Source organism: Typopeltis vanoorti, chromosome 14, assembly GCF_054136105.1.
Source record: "Typopeltis vanoorti isolate ZY-2024b chromosome 14, IOZ_Tvanoo_1.0, whole genome shotgun sequence".
In the NCBI taxonomy this organism is placed as follows: Eukaryota; Metazoa; Arthropoda; class Arachnida; order Uropygi; family Thelyphonidae; genus Typopeltis; species Typopeltis vanoorti.
This window is the reverse complement of record NC_143562.1, coordinates 95,425,749-95,443,087: the sequence shown is the minus strand read 5'-3', so window position 1 is coordinate 95,443,087 and position 17,339 is coordinate 95,425,749. Positions and strand designations below refer to the sequence as shown.

Genomic DNA, 17,339 nt, shown 5'->3' with positions numbered 1-17,339 from the left:
AGTATTCAAGATGTAATACGTAATTTCTGCACTTGGTATGAGTAAGTTTAAAATTTTCTGCTTAGTTTATACTGACAATCGCACCAAATATAAAATGTACAGATTATTGACTTGTATGTCAGTTAATTTTACATAAAATATAAAAATTAAGATGTAATGTGTGCCAGTAAAACAGAAAACATAAATATCAACATTCATAGCTCATATGCAATTTCAACATTGAGGAATACAGAAAATAAAGTATCGTTCAGTATTTAACCAACTAAAAATCACCTGGCATGTGAATTACCTTACCACTTCGTATTTCATTTCACCATTCTTTATTCTTGTACATTCTGAATAAGAAAGAAGTGGTGCTCAGATATACGCTTCACTCTTTAATGCTATGAATGTTGTAAAAAAAAGGGGGTGCTTAAGGGTCAGATCTATATATATAACTGAGAGGAGACCTCCACATAGCCTTCAAAAAAATGCGGAGAACCGACCAGGGCTTCTGACCTAATGTCCAATTCTCACCTTCTCGTGGTGCACCCTGTTTGGTATCTACCAGGATATTGAACGGACGAGGATGGGCTAGCAATTTGGGATTTAGCCGACCAAATTGTTTCCTTGTTGGCTTAAACCAAAATTTCAAATAATGGTACAACATGGCAGAATTTCATGCCGGTTGGAGCGTCGCTCGGTTAAACAAGGCTTCCCCCCCCCCGTTGTTTTTGCCAGGGAACCAGTGCAAAAAGTGAAAAGTCAGCTACTGGAACAAATCCTAAAACTTACCCCAACTTAACATCACAGGAGTTCAAGATCGGTACTATCAACAGAAGATGCCTGAATGGCAAAGAAATGGAGTTAGCTGAGGAATTGGATAAGCACCAGATCGACATAATATGGGTGACCGAAACAGAAAAGACAAAAACTGGTGATATTTTTCTGAGCAATAAATACAAAATGTTATATTCAGACAATGACAATTAAGGAATAGAAGGTGTAGCCATAGTATTAAACACTAAATACGAGGCTAATCTTCTTGAATGGCAGGCAATCTCTAGTAGAGCGATGTAATAAATATGAGAATGGAGGAACTGCACAATGAGACGTACTTGTGCCTATGGTCCCACAGAAGATTCTACTAAGGTAGAAGTGAAGGAATTTTTTGACGCTTTAGAGAAAGTAACTGACACAATGAAAAAGGAAAAGTTGGTCCTTGTTGGGGATCTACAGAGTAGGAAATGATTGTCATACATACAAAAATATTTTAGGAAAATTTGGAGAAAAAGAGAAAAGGTAATAATAATGGCAAATACATGTTGGATTTCTGCTCAGTACAAGGACTGGTTATTACTAACAAAATGTTCCAGCATAAGAATGTCCACAAATTCACATGGAGAGAAGAGGAAAGGAATAAAAAAAGGCTCATGATTGACTATGTTATTGTTGATAGTGATGTTTTCTCAGGATACCAGAGTGTACAGAGGATTTGAAATTGGAAGTGATCTCCATTTAGTCTTAAGCAGGTTAAAATTGAATTTCATATTGAAAAGAAGAACATGTAAGAAAGTTTTAAAGAGAATAAAAGTTGAGCAGCTTTCAGATGTGAACTGTAGACTAAAATACGCAAATATTATTCAAGAAAAAAAATGAAACAGTTTGAGAGCAGGAACCAAATATTGGAGATTCAGTGGAAAATTCTGAAGAAAAAAATTATTAATTCAGCCAGAGAGAGGCATGTGGTGAGATTGTCTACAAGGATAGAAAAATCAGAACTCCATGGTGGACACAGTACGTTAAAGAGGCAGTGAAAGAAAAGAAGAAAGCATATCAAAAGTTCCTGGCAAATAAGTCAGCTCGTGCTCTTGGACAATACAGAGACAAATGTAAGAAAGCTAAATACTGTGTAAAACTGGCTAAACAAAAGTCATGGGAGGACTTCGGCAAGAACATAGAAAATAAATATCAAGAAAGTGGCAAGATATTCTTGAGGTTGTTGAAGAAACTCAGAAATTGAGGAAAGACTGCTGTAAAATGAATTAGATATGATAAAGGTGACATGAAAACAAGAGAAAAAGTATCCTTGATGTATGGAGTAATTACTTCGAAAAATTGCTAAATGAAACAAGCAATGATGACAGCACAGTGGTAAAAAACACTGACCAGGTATGCAGTCAGAAATACATATTATTACTTGGAAAAAGCCATCAAAAGCCTGAAATGTGGAAAGGCAGCAGGAGTAGATGATATTCGACCAGAAATGCTCAAGCATGGAGGTATAGGTCTTACAATGGCTGCACTGCATAGTTCAGAAGGCCTGGACAGAGGGTCGAATTCCAGAGGATTGGAGTAGAGCTCTCATAGTACCCATATATAAAATGGGAAATAAAACTGAATGTGAGAATTATAGAGGCATTTCATTACTGAATGTTCCTGGCAAGATATATGCAAATATACTTGAGAAACGGTTGAGAAGGATTGTAGAAGAGAAGCTTGGTGAAGAACAAGCTGGATTCAGGCCAAATATAGAGGCTGTCACAATCAGATTTTCACTTTACGACTATAGTTGAAAAATCATGGGAATATAACAAAGATCTATATTTAAGTTTTGTAGATCTAGAAAAGGCATATGACAAGGTGCCAAGAGAGAAGCTATTCAATACGCTACAGTTATATGGTGTCAATGGGGCATTATATCAAGCAATACTTAGTCATTATTTGAGTTTTAAGTCAGCAGTTAGAATTGAAGGAAGTACAGGAAGATGGTTTAATATTAAATCTGGTGTGAGACAAGGATGTACACTATCCCCTCTGTTATTCATTATCTATATGGATCACATTATGAAGGAAAGTGGTATTAAACCTGATATCAAAATTGGAGGTGTTAATCTCAGCTCTCTGCGGATGATGTTATACTTCTAAATAAATCCGCTACAATCTGCAAGATTCCCTGGCTAAATTGAATAACTGTTGTAAGCGGTATGTAGGTCAGCATTAAAAAGACAAAGAAAATGAAAATAGGCAGAAATATTGAAAATATCAACTGCATTGTGAATGGAGAACTTATAGAACAAGTAAAACATTTCAGCTATATAGGCACAATTTTTAGTGAACATGGTAAATTAAATATGGAAATAGACAACAGAATCAACAATGCTGGTATGGTAGGAAGTCAACTGAATAAATTTATATGGAATAAAGAGAGAAATTAGCGAAAACACTAAATTAGCTGTATACAAGACAGTGTTCAAATCAATTTTAACTTATGGACCTGAGTGCTGGGTTAGAAGTAAAACACTTGACCAAAGACCGCAGATATGAGAATCCTGAGAAAGATTAGGGGGTATGAACAGATAGCATCAATGGCAATATCATATTAAAAACGAGGATATTAGAAAAAAACTTGATATTGTCAGCATCCAGGAATGCATTAGCAGAGCTAATATCAGGTGGTATGGTCACTTAAGCAGAATGGGAGAGGAAAGATTAACAAAACAAGTGTTCCCTGCCAGGTTGGCAGGGAAAAACCCAGAGGAAGACCAAGATATATAGATGGATATGGATTGATACTGTAAAAAGTGCCTTAGGAGACAGAAATATAAGACCTGATAATATTGTAGTCTTGACATTTAACAGACTGGTTTGGAGGAAAATTGTAGATAGGAAGTTAGTAATGATGTAAATTTTTCATGTAGTACTATCATATCCTGTACACCCGTTGAGGGTATATATCAGGAATTTGATGATATAAAAAACTTTTCTTTGTTGAAGAAAAGTTTTTATAAAAATAAATTTATAAAATTTATTTTTATGAATTTATAAAATTTATAAAATTTTCGGGTGAATTTTTATAAAAATAAAAATTCAGCCTGCTTTCACGCTGAATTTTTTTTTAATATAGGTTTATCGTACATCATTTTACAAAACTCTATAGAAATAAGGGGGTGGATGAATTTAGACTTTTATGTAGTGTTGTCTGTATCTTCTAAAATTAACTAAGAAATTCAAAGCAAAACAACCGGATCATCTTAGTTTTCATTAATAGAATTAATGTACAACTTAAAAAGGTAAGAATTGTATGTAACTTCATTAAAATTCTCGCACTTAAAATATAGTTATCAGAGCTAAATAGGTGGGAAAATGATGGAGATTTTAAATGCATTATAATTCCGGAAGCGTTGCATTAAAGTTATATTGCACTACGATCGGTTGATATTGTTAATATTATGTGGTATTTAATAGATGTTGAATATTCATGTAATATATAAAGAAATCAAATTTAAATTTCACATGAGACGTGTCACATCGGTTACTATTTTGAGTTTATACTCGTCAAGACAGTCTTTCAGCACATCGAGTCCAAATAATCTAGACTCGCCTCATTTATCTACACAAAATTTCGTTGATATCATTCCAGTTTGCAAGATTATATATTTTTATTTATGTAAATACCACCCACGAAAAGATTGCGAACTAAACTGGACAGTGAATGGATCTTCATTGAAGTACAGTAATAGTCTGTCTGGGCGATGAAACCACCTAAAAGGTATTCACAGACACTATATCCACTGTGGGTTCGAGCAGATACGCTATCCACTCGGCCAACCAGTCCCACAAACACATCTATAAAAGTAACTAACCTCGAAATATCTAAAAATGCTTCATGTAATTAATTTAAAAAAAAATGAAATTTTTTGTGTTCTTTTTTTCATTTTAACGTCGGCCAATAAATGTGCTTATGAAATTCATTAATTTTCAGATATACCTTGTATGTATGCACACCGAATAGCTAGTTTAATTAGCTACACTACAGAATAGGTACAGTGAGCAGCACCTACTTTGGTTCCCAAAAAAATCTTGAATCGTGGGAGCATGGACTCCAAGAGATGACGTCTTCCAATTAGATCAGATTGCAGTGTGGTGGATCCATGTCCCCAACAACTCGTTCCATATCGTTCCTATATATCTATTTGGGTTAAAATCTGATGACTAAGTAGTAAACCAACGAAGTTGTCCCTTATATCTTTGGAAATATTCAACTAGGCTTCTGATTTAGCTTATATTCTTACTCTAAAAATAGTCAAAACATGGATGAATAAACAACAAACACGAAGGGGTGCAGCTGGTCAGCAACAGTATTCAAATTTTGTCTCTCTAACTGGTATCAGAGAACCAACGTGTGCCAAGAAAACACTTGATCTTATCACACCATAAACACCCTTGGTGTTTGCACCTCTCACGGTAGGGTTATTGATTCACGATGCTGTTGTCACATTATTCGTCAGCACGGCCTAGCTATAAGTAGGAATTGTCGAACCAGGGACTCCTTTTCCACTTTTCAAGTCCAGTATTAGTGTTCCTTGTGCCCGTTGCTGTCTGCAGGAGTGGAACTCGCCGAAATTGTCAGCTGCTGTACTCATCTGTGAGAGACTCCGACGTTTTGAGGTTCGGTATACAGTACTACAAGGTGATTGTAAAGTCGCGCAACCCAGAAATAACATCTGTTTCGAGGTTAATTACAAGTATATGAAAAATGAAACAGCTACAAATACAGATTATAATCGGACCTTTATAACAAAATAACAGGAACCTCATTATAACATATGCTGAAAGTGGCCACCTCCTTCGTGAATGCAAACTAGCTCTACCAGGTTGGTCTCCTTGTGAAGCGCCTGCACACTGATGTTTTCAATCGCTGTTGAAATGTTCATTTTTAGTACATCCAGTGTGAGGATTACTCAGATAAACAACATCATTGAGATCCCCTAAAAGGAAAAAAATCTGGTGATTTTGGAGGCCACAACTCTTTCGAGATGAGACGTACACCGAAAAATTGTTGCAAAAAATGTACGGTACTAGTTGACGTGTGTCACGTGGCACTGTCTTGCTGGAGTCAACAATGGCGTTCTCTGGCATCAAGGAGTGCCACGAACTGCGTGATGATGTCTTGCTAGACAGAACTATTCACCCGAGTTTCAAATAAAATTGGTCCTACTATATGACGGCGTGATATCACACACCAAAATTTGCATTTTTTCAAAATTGGAAACTTTTTCATGAAAATCGTGTGGATTTTCACATGATCAAATCCTATTGTTTCGACTACTCACATACCCACTGAGGTGAAACGAGGCTTCGTCACTGAAGAAAACTGTAACCAGCATCTATACCACATTCTTCAACGAATAAGCATAACCATCAGCAGAAGATTATTCGTTTTCCTTTATCTGGGTCCTTCAGTTCATGGACTGAATGCACACTATATGGATGAAGGTGTAACGCTCTCTCATCTTTCTGAGCACTACCGTATGACATTGGTGATTGTATGGCAAGTTTCCTGAGACTCTTTGTTGGGGAGCACTGCAGTGCTCTCTTTATCTCATTCATTTTATCGTCACTCAGAACGCAATGTCTTCCGGAGCGATTCCTATCTGCAACAGATCCAATTTCCCGAAAACACTGCACTAATCTCGTTATCGTCGACTTCTGAGGAACTTCTATACTCGCATATTTCTTGCGAAATTCTTCGGCAACACATGCGTAACAACAGGGCCGGCGGAAGCGGACATGCAGAGCATGCGGACGCCGCCGCCGGGGCACTGTTCCTAAGTTTATTTTTAAGAAACAAAACTTTTATCATAAAAACAAAAAAATTCTTAGAATACTCAATATTAAAATAAATAAGGCCGGATGCACCGAATAAAATTTTTTTTAAAAAAATGTATATTGCCGGCTGTTTACAATTTTGCAGCGAGAGAACGCTAAATGCTTGCCTGCAGATTGTATGTGCTGAAACGAATTTTCATACAAAACATTTGCTAGTTAACCAATCATATGGTACGCATCTCAGTAGGCTACTGACAGTAGCGCAGTGCGGACTGTTATTTCGTCTCTGTGTCGTATTGTGTAATAATTTCTTGTGGGTATAAAATAGAAATGGAATCAAAAATTAAAAAAGTTATTCGGTGCACAAAATCGTAAGCGTCATGCAGAGAAAGAAACAGATATTAAGAAACAAACTGGAGCTCTTAATAAATTTGTTAAAATATTCTGATGCAGATTGTAACCAACTCGATTCATCAGAAATCAGAGTTGAAGAACCGTGCACATCATCCAGTTTGCATGAAAGTACTATTGCAACTATCGAACAAGATAACAAGACGCATGATTTCAGTGAAAAACAGTTAGATTTAGTTGCAGTTGACCACGAAACTAACTTCATTGTTAGTCTCTGTAAATTTAGACGATCCAAGTGAATGGGGAAATATTGATGAAAAATTGCGAGTTGTTTTAATTGAAATGGGGCCTGTTCAAGAGAAAAATATAATATATCCCAGAGATACATATGGTCGTGAATTTGGCGACACGTATTATAATAGAAAAATGGAAAACGGGGAGCTCGTGCCAAATGGCTCATTTATTCCGAAACTTTAAATTCTGTTTTTTGCTTTTGTTGCAAACTTTTCGTACCTACTGAATCAAGTAGTCTTGTGGGAGGATTGGAGAAAAGTAAGTACAACTTTGCCTAGACATGAGACTAGTTTAATTCACATGAAAAATTTCTTAAAATGGAAGGAACTTGATAAAAATTTAAATAACAATACTATTGATTGTCAGACTCAAAGCATGTATGAAATGGAAAAGAAACATTGGATGAGTGTTTTAGAAAGCTTGATTGAAATTATAAAATTCCTTGGTAGCCAAACTTTAGCTTTTCGCGGATCATCTGATAAATTATATGAAAGGAATAACGGCAATTTTTTAAAATTAGTCGAACTGTTTGCGAAGTTTGATCCCGTTATGGAAAATCATGTTGAAAGGGTCCTACAACGAAACAATAGTGTACAGTATTTGAGTAAAGACAGTCAAAATGAAATATTGGAAACTTTAAGTAACGCAATCAATGATAAAATTTTATTATCAATTCGAAACTAAATATTATTCCATAATTTTAGACTGCACACCTGATACAAGTAAAACAGAACAAATGACCATTATTATTCGCTTTGTTTCCTGTGATAATGGAATTATCAAGATCAGGAAAACTTTTTGCACATAAACCACGTCCATAGGACGTGATTTATGTGCAACAATAATGGAACAACTGGAAAAATGGAACATTCCCATTGAAGACATGCGAGGTCAAGGGTATGACAATGATGCAAATTTGAAAGGGAAAAAATATGGGCTCCAAAATTTGCTTTGAACAAAAATCCTCGAGCTTTTTACGTGCCATGTGCTGCTCATACTCTAAATTTAATCATTAACGATGCAGCCAAAGTGAATGCAGACACAATTAGTTTCTTTGCAATTATTCAAGAAATACACAATTTCTTTTCATTCTCTTACAAACGTTGGGCAATCATTTTAAAGTTCATAAAAAATTAACATTGAAGAAACAGCCGTCAGAAATGCGATGGGAAAGTGAAATTAATGCAAACCGCCCTCTACGATATCAGGAGAAATTTACGATGTGCTTTTTGAAATTTTAAATAATGAAAATTTTAATAAAGAAACTCAGCATGAAGCACAAACATTATGCGCTAAAATAAATGACTACAAATTTATTTGCTCTCTTATAACTTGGCATGATTTACTTAACAGAATAAATCCTGTGAGTAAAATGCTTCAAGACAAAAATATGAACATTACACTTGCTTTAGAATGTATCGAAAACTTAAAAATATTCTTACAAGAGTATCGATCAGATACAAATTTTAAAGAAGTTCTAAAAATGGTGAAAGAGCTGAGTGAAGAGGGGGATGGAGAACAAGAATTTAAAACTGGTACGGAAGTTCGACGACGAAAGAAGACACGACAATTTGACTACGAGTATCATGACGAAACGCCACAATCGCCAGAAGATAAATTTAGAGTGAATGTGTTTTATACACTTCTAGACGTCGCAATGTGTTCTTTAATAGAACGTTTTTAACAACTAAAAACATATTATGATAATTTCAATTTCTTGTGTAGATTACTACAAATTAATAACGAAGATTTACGAAAAAATTGTGACGATTTAGAGATTCTCTTGAAGGACGGCGACAATAAAGAAGTAATTGCAATAGAACTATATGACGAGTTATGTGCTTTCCGGGATATTTTTCGGAAAGATAATTTAAATATTCAAAACCCTCTCGACATTCTTAATTTTATTGTGTCCAATAATTTATCTTTCTCTAACTTTTCAATTTGCTTTAAGAATACTATTAAACCTACCTATTAGTGTAGCGAGCGGTGAACGTTCCTTTTCCAAGTTGAAATTGATTAAAACCTACTTAAGAACAAGTATGTCACAAAAAAGGCTTGTTAGTTTGGCGTTAATAGCTATTGAAAATGATATATGTGCGGAATTAGACGTTAAGACCATTATTTCTAATTTTGTGAATATGAAATCAAAAACCCTAAAATTTTAATAAAAAAAAATTAAGTATATTTATGTAATTTAATTTATTTTCTGTTATTCTGTGAAGATGTTATTTTTTGAATACTTATATTAAATGTTCTAATTATTTCCTTATTTTCTCAACTATCTCGAGTTTCTTTCATTTTCCTAAAAGATAGTTCCAGTTAAAAATTATTTAAAAATGTTTACAAGTTACTAAGAATTTAGTAACTTGTAAAATGCAAGAATTTTTTAAACTTTAGTTCAAATAAATTTTAACTTTAATTAAAATTCATTTTAATTTTGTTAGTGATTCGGGTCGGTGAGAAGGCTATAATCCCTGTATCATTATATTCAACGATTAAAGTGAAGTGGCTTTTATCAAAATTTGTTTTAACTTTTGAGAAATTTTTAATATTCGGGTTTTTAACGATTATCCTGCTTAGTCAACACCCCCGGTTCATTACATTTAGCGAACCAACGTGTGGCTGTTCTGTCAAAATTTATTTAAGAAATTTCAAATAATTTAAATTTTTATTATCATAAAAGAACCACACACGCCCGGAACGTTACAGGGGCGCTTAGATAGAAATTGCATGCGGGCGGCAAAGATCCTAGCGTCGGTTCTGCGTAAGAACAATTAGAGAAATAACTTTCCAAAATGGAAACTCGTTGCACAAGAAAAGACATTTCATTTCCACAATGAACAAAGCTATACTGAAAACAACCTGTACATGTTACAGTGAACTCGGCGTCTCCGATAGTTTGTAATAATATGATGGTGACATCTTGCGTAAGGAACGATTATAACGATTTGGAAACAATTGGTACAAATTCAAACTTTCGGTTGCGTGACTTCATGATTGCTCTGTACTTTAAGTCCCCACTTCCCCCGTTGTATTTCGATGCTGTCTGATAGTGTGCCCTATCTGTTCTGTTTGATTGCAGGACAGTTAGTATGATCAAAACAACGTTACTTCGCCACTTTAATTAAACACCAACGTCAATAATAGCGAGAATTCTTAGAGGAATAGTTGCTACTATTAATAAATATTATAGCACGTTGTCCTTTCCATATTTTGTTGGATACCTTATTCCAATCAACGTAATGCTATGGCTGGGGTTAGAACTACAGATATTAGAAAGTTTTAAATTTTTCATCCATTTGTTAAAACGATGCATGTTATTTGTAGTGTTACATTTTACTTGATTTCCTTTTTATTGCAAACCATTATTTACGTTATTTCTAAACATTACAATCAAATACAGAGATATACGTATATGTACATATCCTTTATTTACATAATGGCTACAATATCGCATTTCTCATTTACATGGACTGTAACTATGTGAACAATTTGTAACAGTATCCTTTGACATTTTCTATCAGCGCTATTTACTGCAAAAGATTAAAAATGTGCATTCTGTTATAACTACATATAGGTAATTAATTTTATAAATGCTTATGAAAAGAAAAGCACTATCAGTAACAATATCCAGCAGTCAAGTTTTAAGTTTCAACTAGCAAACAAAAGAAATGAAACCAATAACATCATAGAATACTTTCAGAGTAAAAGCAAACGTAAGTAAAACTTAAAATTGCTAAGGATTATATATCCATAAGAGCTAATTAAACTTAACGTGACAAAGAGTGCATTAGTTGTTGAGCTAGTCCACTCATTCGGTTGTTAGTTAGAAATACTCAAATTTTGTTAATCATGTTTAAAACATTGTAAACCCACAGTACTTAAATATGGCGGGAACCAGTTACGACTGATTGGTTCTTGCCATCTTTAAGAGCAGTCTTAAAGCGAATCTAAAGTTCCCATATGTTCAATGTGAATTGAAATTACGTTCCTGGAAATACAGTTTGAAATATATAATATCACAACACTGAAATGGTCAAAGTTTAAAATATTTATTTAATTACTCAAATGTGAAAATGTCATAGGATTTAGTATTTTAATCTTTTTAAAATAAAAATATACATGTAATTTCTTCTTAACTAATTTTTTTTGGATAAATTTCTCTACCATGAGATCTATGAATCTTCTTTACCTAAGCACTTCGAATCTCTATTAAAAATTTGGAAGTCTGTAATGCAAATTTTTGTAAAATATAATCTAAGTCTTTTTAATGTAAACCCAGGGTGTGGGATTAGGTTCATTTTTTTCTTCTTCTTTAATTGTTTCTTACTCTAGCATTTCAATAAGTTCCTCATTAGTATGATCTTTTCATGCGAGTTTAGCAACTGATTTGCATTTTTAGGAGACTGCAGCCAACTGATTCGTTATCTTCATCATAGGCGTTGCTGCCTCATTCCAAAGATGATTCAAAACTTTGTGTTTTCGCTTAACTGTGGGTAGAGTTTCTTCCAAACTCCTTCCTCTTTAATGGAGTCCTTTCTTATTAACTGTCATCACTTTGGCTAAATATAAGAAAAGTTATATTTAGTAATCACTATAGTTTTAAAAAACATTCGCATTAACTGGGTCTTTAAACTAACAGACTGTGGATGTCTTTACAGTTTTTCTAACATCCCAAATGGGAACCTAATTCAGCGAGTCTCATAAGATAGCCATTGGGTATTCAAGTATTTGTTTATTTGCTTAATGTTCGATATCTAAGACGCCACGTAACGTATACTTTATACAATGTATCTATATAGACATATGGAGGTCATGGCTCCAAAGGGTTTTTTTTTTTTTCTTCCTTTTTTTAAGGATCCTCACTAGCAAAATACTGTTCTTCACTCTCAAACCAAAACTTCGGACTGTCAACGGTAATTAGAAACATCCACAGAGAATATTATAGTTGTAGACCACTACTATAATTTTTTATAAATAAACAGGGATATTGGATTTTTGACGAATTAATTGAAACAGAGTAGAGAAAGTAGTACTATTTTTCACTACTGAAACATAATGAAGAAAAAAAATCCTCTTAGCAAATGGAATTTATGTCGTGGTAAAGAAATATTACACAACATAAATAGAAAGAGACCACAATATTATTTTTTATCATTCACATTTTCTACTACATTCAAGAAAGTAGAATGGATCTCGCTTAATGCAGTTGTAATCACTTCGCATTCCCTCGCTTTTCTACCCTCTTTAAATAATAAAGATTCTCAATCCTAAGGGCAATAATAAATACGCGGAACAAATACGGTTTACGAAATAGATTTGGAATACACGATCTCTAAGATGAATTCAATGGTATTACTTACATAAACTTCATTTCTTGCAGAATCTTCGGACAGGTCTCATGGCCATCATTAATGCAAATGATGCGATTTGAAATATCATTAGAGTTCAGCAGAAATTAAATAGATAAAAGATACATAAACATTTATTATATACAAAATTAGCAGTAATATTGGTCTACAACTATAATATTCTCTGTAACATTCAATACGGCTTCGCTTAAAATAAATTCTAATAAAGCTTTTAAGATCTTGATGTGGATCTCAAAATACGTTTAAAGGAGTTTACTCAGTCAATTATGTAATAGACGATTATATAAAAGATTATGGGACATTCGAATACGATGTGACAGGATTGTCTTCCTTACTGAGAATCTTCATTTCATTGTACATGGTCTGCCTGTGACTCAAAATTGGATTCAAGAGGGGCATTCACAGCTGCTCAGATGCAAATGAAAACCGAAAAAGATTTAGAATATGATATCTGACCACGTTCATGTCGTCTATTGGACTTTCCAACTCCTTTCCTAATTAATTCGATATTCTAAACTGCGCTTGCATATGCCTATGCGTGTAGAGAATATTGCAGTATAAATTATGTCTTTGTTTTCATTCATATTATGCTCAAGCTAAAACAAACAGAAGTTTGCGTTTATGACTTTTTTTTTTTTTTTTTTTTTTTATACCGAGAGCAGTTAACCTCATTCAAGTTAATCATACTTCCTAAGTATGCGTAATCAGAAAAATTGCCTTCACCCCTTTTAAAATTTTTTTTTTTTTTTACAACTAGTATAATGAATTGCGCTTTTATCCTCTCTCCAGATATGATGGCTAGATCAGTCTTTCTTTCATAGTGTATTTAAGAGAGTAAACGTCCGCGGGTTTTGATCTTTTTAAATCTCAATGGTAGAGACAAAACCTTCACAAATACCGTGTATTATCTCCACACTGGGATGTCATCTTTCAACTGCACTTGGTATAAAAACAGTGAATATAATAAATAATGTTAATGGATATATTTTTTGTGCAAACTGTTTGTTGTAATTGACATATATGATTGAAAATAATAATATAATTTCATGTATTTTAGCATACTGCTGAATCAATCATAAGAACTCCTCCTCCTCCCCCCCCTTAAACTTTTCTTATGTTTACACGCAAGCAAGGATAACATCAACTAGATAATAATGACAATATTTTCACCGAATGGATTAACACGTTTCAAGTCAACAACAGCATTTGGAAGCACTGAAAATGTGTTATTACCAATATCGATAGCACCACATAGTGGTTACTGAAAAAGGAGTAAACAATTACCTACATTGTGGTAAAATTACTTACTCTTACCTAAATTTATATTACCAAAAGATGATAAACTGTTGAAAGTATTCGTTATTTTTTTTCACAGTATAGATCCTAACAATTCTAGTTAGCACTTCCTAATTAGCAAAAACTATTCTTACAGTAGGCCTACATATTATTGCAGCATATGACACCTCATCTTATATGCTATATATTTACTAATGTGAATCATACCACAAAAGATTGTAAATCTGCTGCACAGTTTGTACTATGGGAGTGGTTCAGTTGTATGGCTTTTCAGAAGCTGAATGTGTTAGTTGGCACAAGTTTCATAAAATTGGAAGAATATGTTCTCAAATGCACGTGTGACATGCATTAGTCGCTTAATTTAAATTTCTGTTTTTCTTGTTATGAGGAAAATCAAAATTTTAAAGCAGTTCATTCTTATTAATATTCAAAAATGTAAGTGGCTTAATCTGAAGTGGAATGGTAATTTGGAGCTGACATTAGCGAAGTACGTACTTAAAAGAAAAAATAGCAAAAATAAAAACCGAGTCAGACTTGGACAGGTGCGGTTATGACTTCATCAGAAGAGAAATATAAGCGCGTATCAAATTACAAAAGATAACAAAGAATGAAACAATCTGGAGAAAAATTGTTGTTGGGAAAAAAAAACTATTCTAAGAATACAGGGATATATTCATATTTTAAAATAATTAAGTGTTTAAATTTATATCGTACAAGGTATGAATACCTGCTCTGTATATTTAGGAAATATACAATGATAACACGCTACGGATTTTTTACAAAGATTTGCGCTCTCTCTCTCTATTAAAAGACAATAAGATGAGGAGAGACTAATAAAATCATAATGCTGAAGGAATAACATTTGAAGTGATGTACTTCTAATATATAGTTCATCAGCTTGATCGGCTGTTATTCTGAAGAAACAAGCATCTTAAAATCACAATAATTAGGAACAAAACTATCTTAGATTATGCGAATTATAGAAGTATTTACCACATCACTGTATCTCCTCGTGTGACGTAGAATGACACAGAAGGAAGAATGACTTATATAATCTCATTTTGTACAAAGAACAATATTATTGCTACTCACAAATAGTCATAATATAAAAATACGAGTACTGTACTTAACAAGAAAGAACGAACAATGACTTGTAATATTTACTCAGCCAAGGTATATGAAAAAGATAAGATAAAACATGATAAAATACTTTGTTTACGTGTGTATTTGGCATAATTGTTAAGTAACAGGAGAGTATGTGAGTCATAAACTAAAGCCTAGCATAAAGCACAAAAATTATTTGCTTTAAATATCACTGTGTTATTGATTTTATAGCAGCATAAAAAGTCATGATAAACAGTCAAAAAGGAGCTGCTACATTAATATCAGTATATACATTGCAAAATAAGCCCGCCTCCACTTTTTTCTTTCCTAATTTACAATTTTGAAATGATGTTCATCATCTGCAATAAATAAATTCTTATTTATATTCTTTTCCGCCGATTTCTTAAAAATATTGCTGGTGCATTTCATTTCTCTGAGCATGATATTATTCTTCTTTATGAAGGCACCCATTATTTAAGTGAAATCAACGAAAGAAACACGGGTTCTTGCTAATACACAGGAACACTATTTCAAAGCATCTGCTTGACAGTCTTTGATCTCTGTACAATCTGTCGCAAATGAAAGAAGCACCTGAAAAAAAAAAATAAATAAAACAATGTAGTAACTTCTTCCTTATTTGGTATAATTGGCCTTACAGTCTACAAACGCTTTCAAACCTGATTTAATTATTTACGGCTAAGGCCTGTTGTGTCTGTAGTGTGCGTATATTCAAGGTTTGCTTGTTTTTTCCGGTTAAATAACAAAACTGTCTGTATGCTATTTTGAATCATAACACAAACTTAAAATTTATAAAATATCATTACTAAAGAATTGAAGTAAAGTATGCTAATAAAACAAGAAACCTGTAAAAATAAAATAAAATAAAAACCTAACAAGCATTTGTCCCTTTCCTCATATTTCACAATTTTTAAGGATCCATTACTTTTAACGGGAATTGGGACGTTGTGAGAAACGTAGCCCATGATCCTAGAAAGTAATATTTAATATGAGCAGTGGCGGCTTGTGGCTTGAAATCGTGGGGGTGCTGCAACTTTCGAAATATACATACACACTGCCAGTGTATACGTGTTTGGATAAAATATCAAAATTATGGTAAAAATTTTAAAAAAAATTAAAAACATGAAAAAATATTGTTTATTATCGATAAAATTATACAGTTTAGTATTACTTAAAAATTCTGAGGTCATAATTGTCAATAACCCCAATAATGTTCTAAAATAAAAAACTATAACAATGTTATGTCTTTAATTGTAATGTCCAAATTAAAGAGACAGAGTAAACACGACAAGCACTATGAAGACTCCTACTGGCACAAACTGCATATAAACAACAGTGGAACTGCGCAATGGACAGTGCCGTATTACGTTAATAGCTCGCATCTCACTATGATGTGCATATGCTTGCGGGAGTAACAATATGACACTGTGGTAAACACAGTGCTGCTAGCGTCCTTAGCTCTCCTAAGTGCTACAAGATGGATTTTTATTATTTTTTATACAAAATAAGAGAATTGTATAGGATTGTTGATGATGAAATTAAATATTACAAGCAAATATAAATAAATATTTATATATCGAGAAAAATTGGGGGTGCTGCAGTTCCGCAGTGCCTATGCATGAGTCGCCCCTAAATATGAGTACAGCTACTGACCGCAAAAAATTCTATGATCCATTCTCAGTAAAATATTTTATATGCATTCCCCTCCCTCTCTTTCTTCTGTCCCTTTCGTTTATGAGAAAGGGTCAGAAACGCTTATAGAGCACTCAATGTTTTATGAGTATCAAATCAAGAGATCGATATTATCGAAAGGCCAAAACAGGTTTTCTGTATTATTGTTCCGACCACTGTTGTGAATAGTGGTTGGAACCACCGGAGCCCATGAGAGGGATTTCGGGCTCCCGGTAAGGGGGAAAAAAAAAAAACGCCACACACAGTAAGGGTGAACTGTTAATCATGATAATATTCAGAATGCCAAAATCACATATGCAACATAGTCGGGCCCAGACCACTGATCTTAGTCCCTCTCGTCACTTCTGATTGTGAACCTCCACGTTAACATAAAGATGTGAATGACCGTGTGTGAAATTTAGAAATAAATCAAGCTTTAGAAATATATAATTCTAACTAGTCGTTCAGTTCGTTCAACTCCGCAAGTCGTTCCATTTTTTTTGTTGCCTGTGTTGTGTAAAATGTCATACAAGTAGACGAGATTTAGTCTCTTTGCTAATGAGAACAAAATGTATTTACGCTTATTATAGATAGCACAAAATTTACTCAATGCTGTAAAAGCATTTTCGTCAGAGTTGT

The 17,339-nt window shown here is 33.6% G+C and overlaps 1 protein-coding gene across 1 annotated transcript in view; it reads right to left on the bottom strand.

The window, feature by feature from the left end:
* Window positions 1-10,649: 10,649 nt before the first annotated feature.
* The window catches only part of LOC150099779 (protein phosphatase 1 regulatory subunit 3C-like), a 65,215-nt gene continuing 58,525 nt past the window's right edge, over window positions 10,650-17,339 (bottom strand). Inside the window, exon 3 of the mRNA XM_090403860.1 lies at window positions 10,650-15,602. The gene's annotated coding sequence lies outside the window, so the exon portion shown is untranslated. The remainder of the gene's footprint in view (window positions 15,603-17,339) is intronic.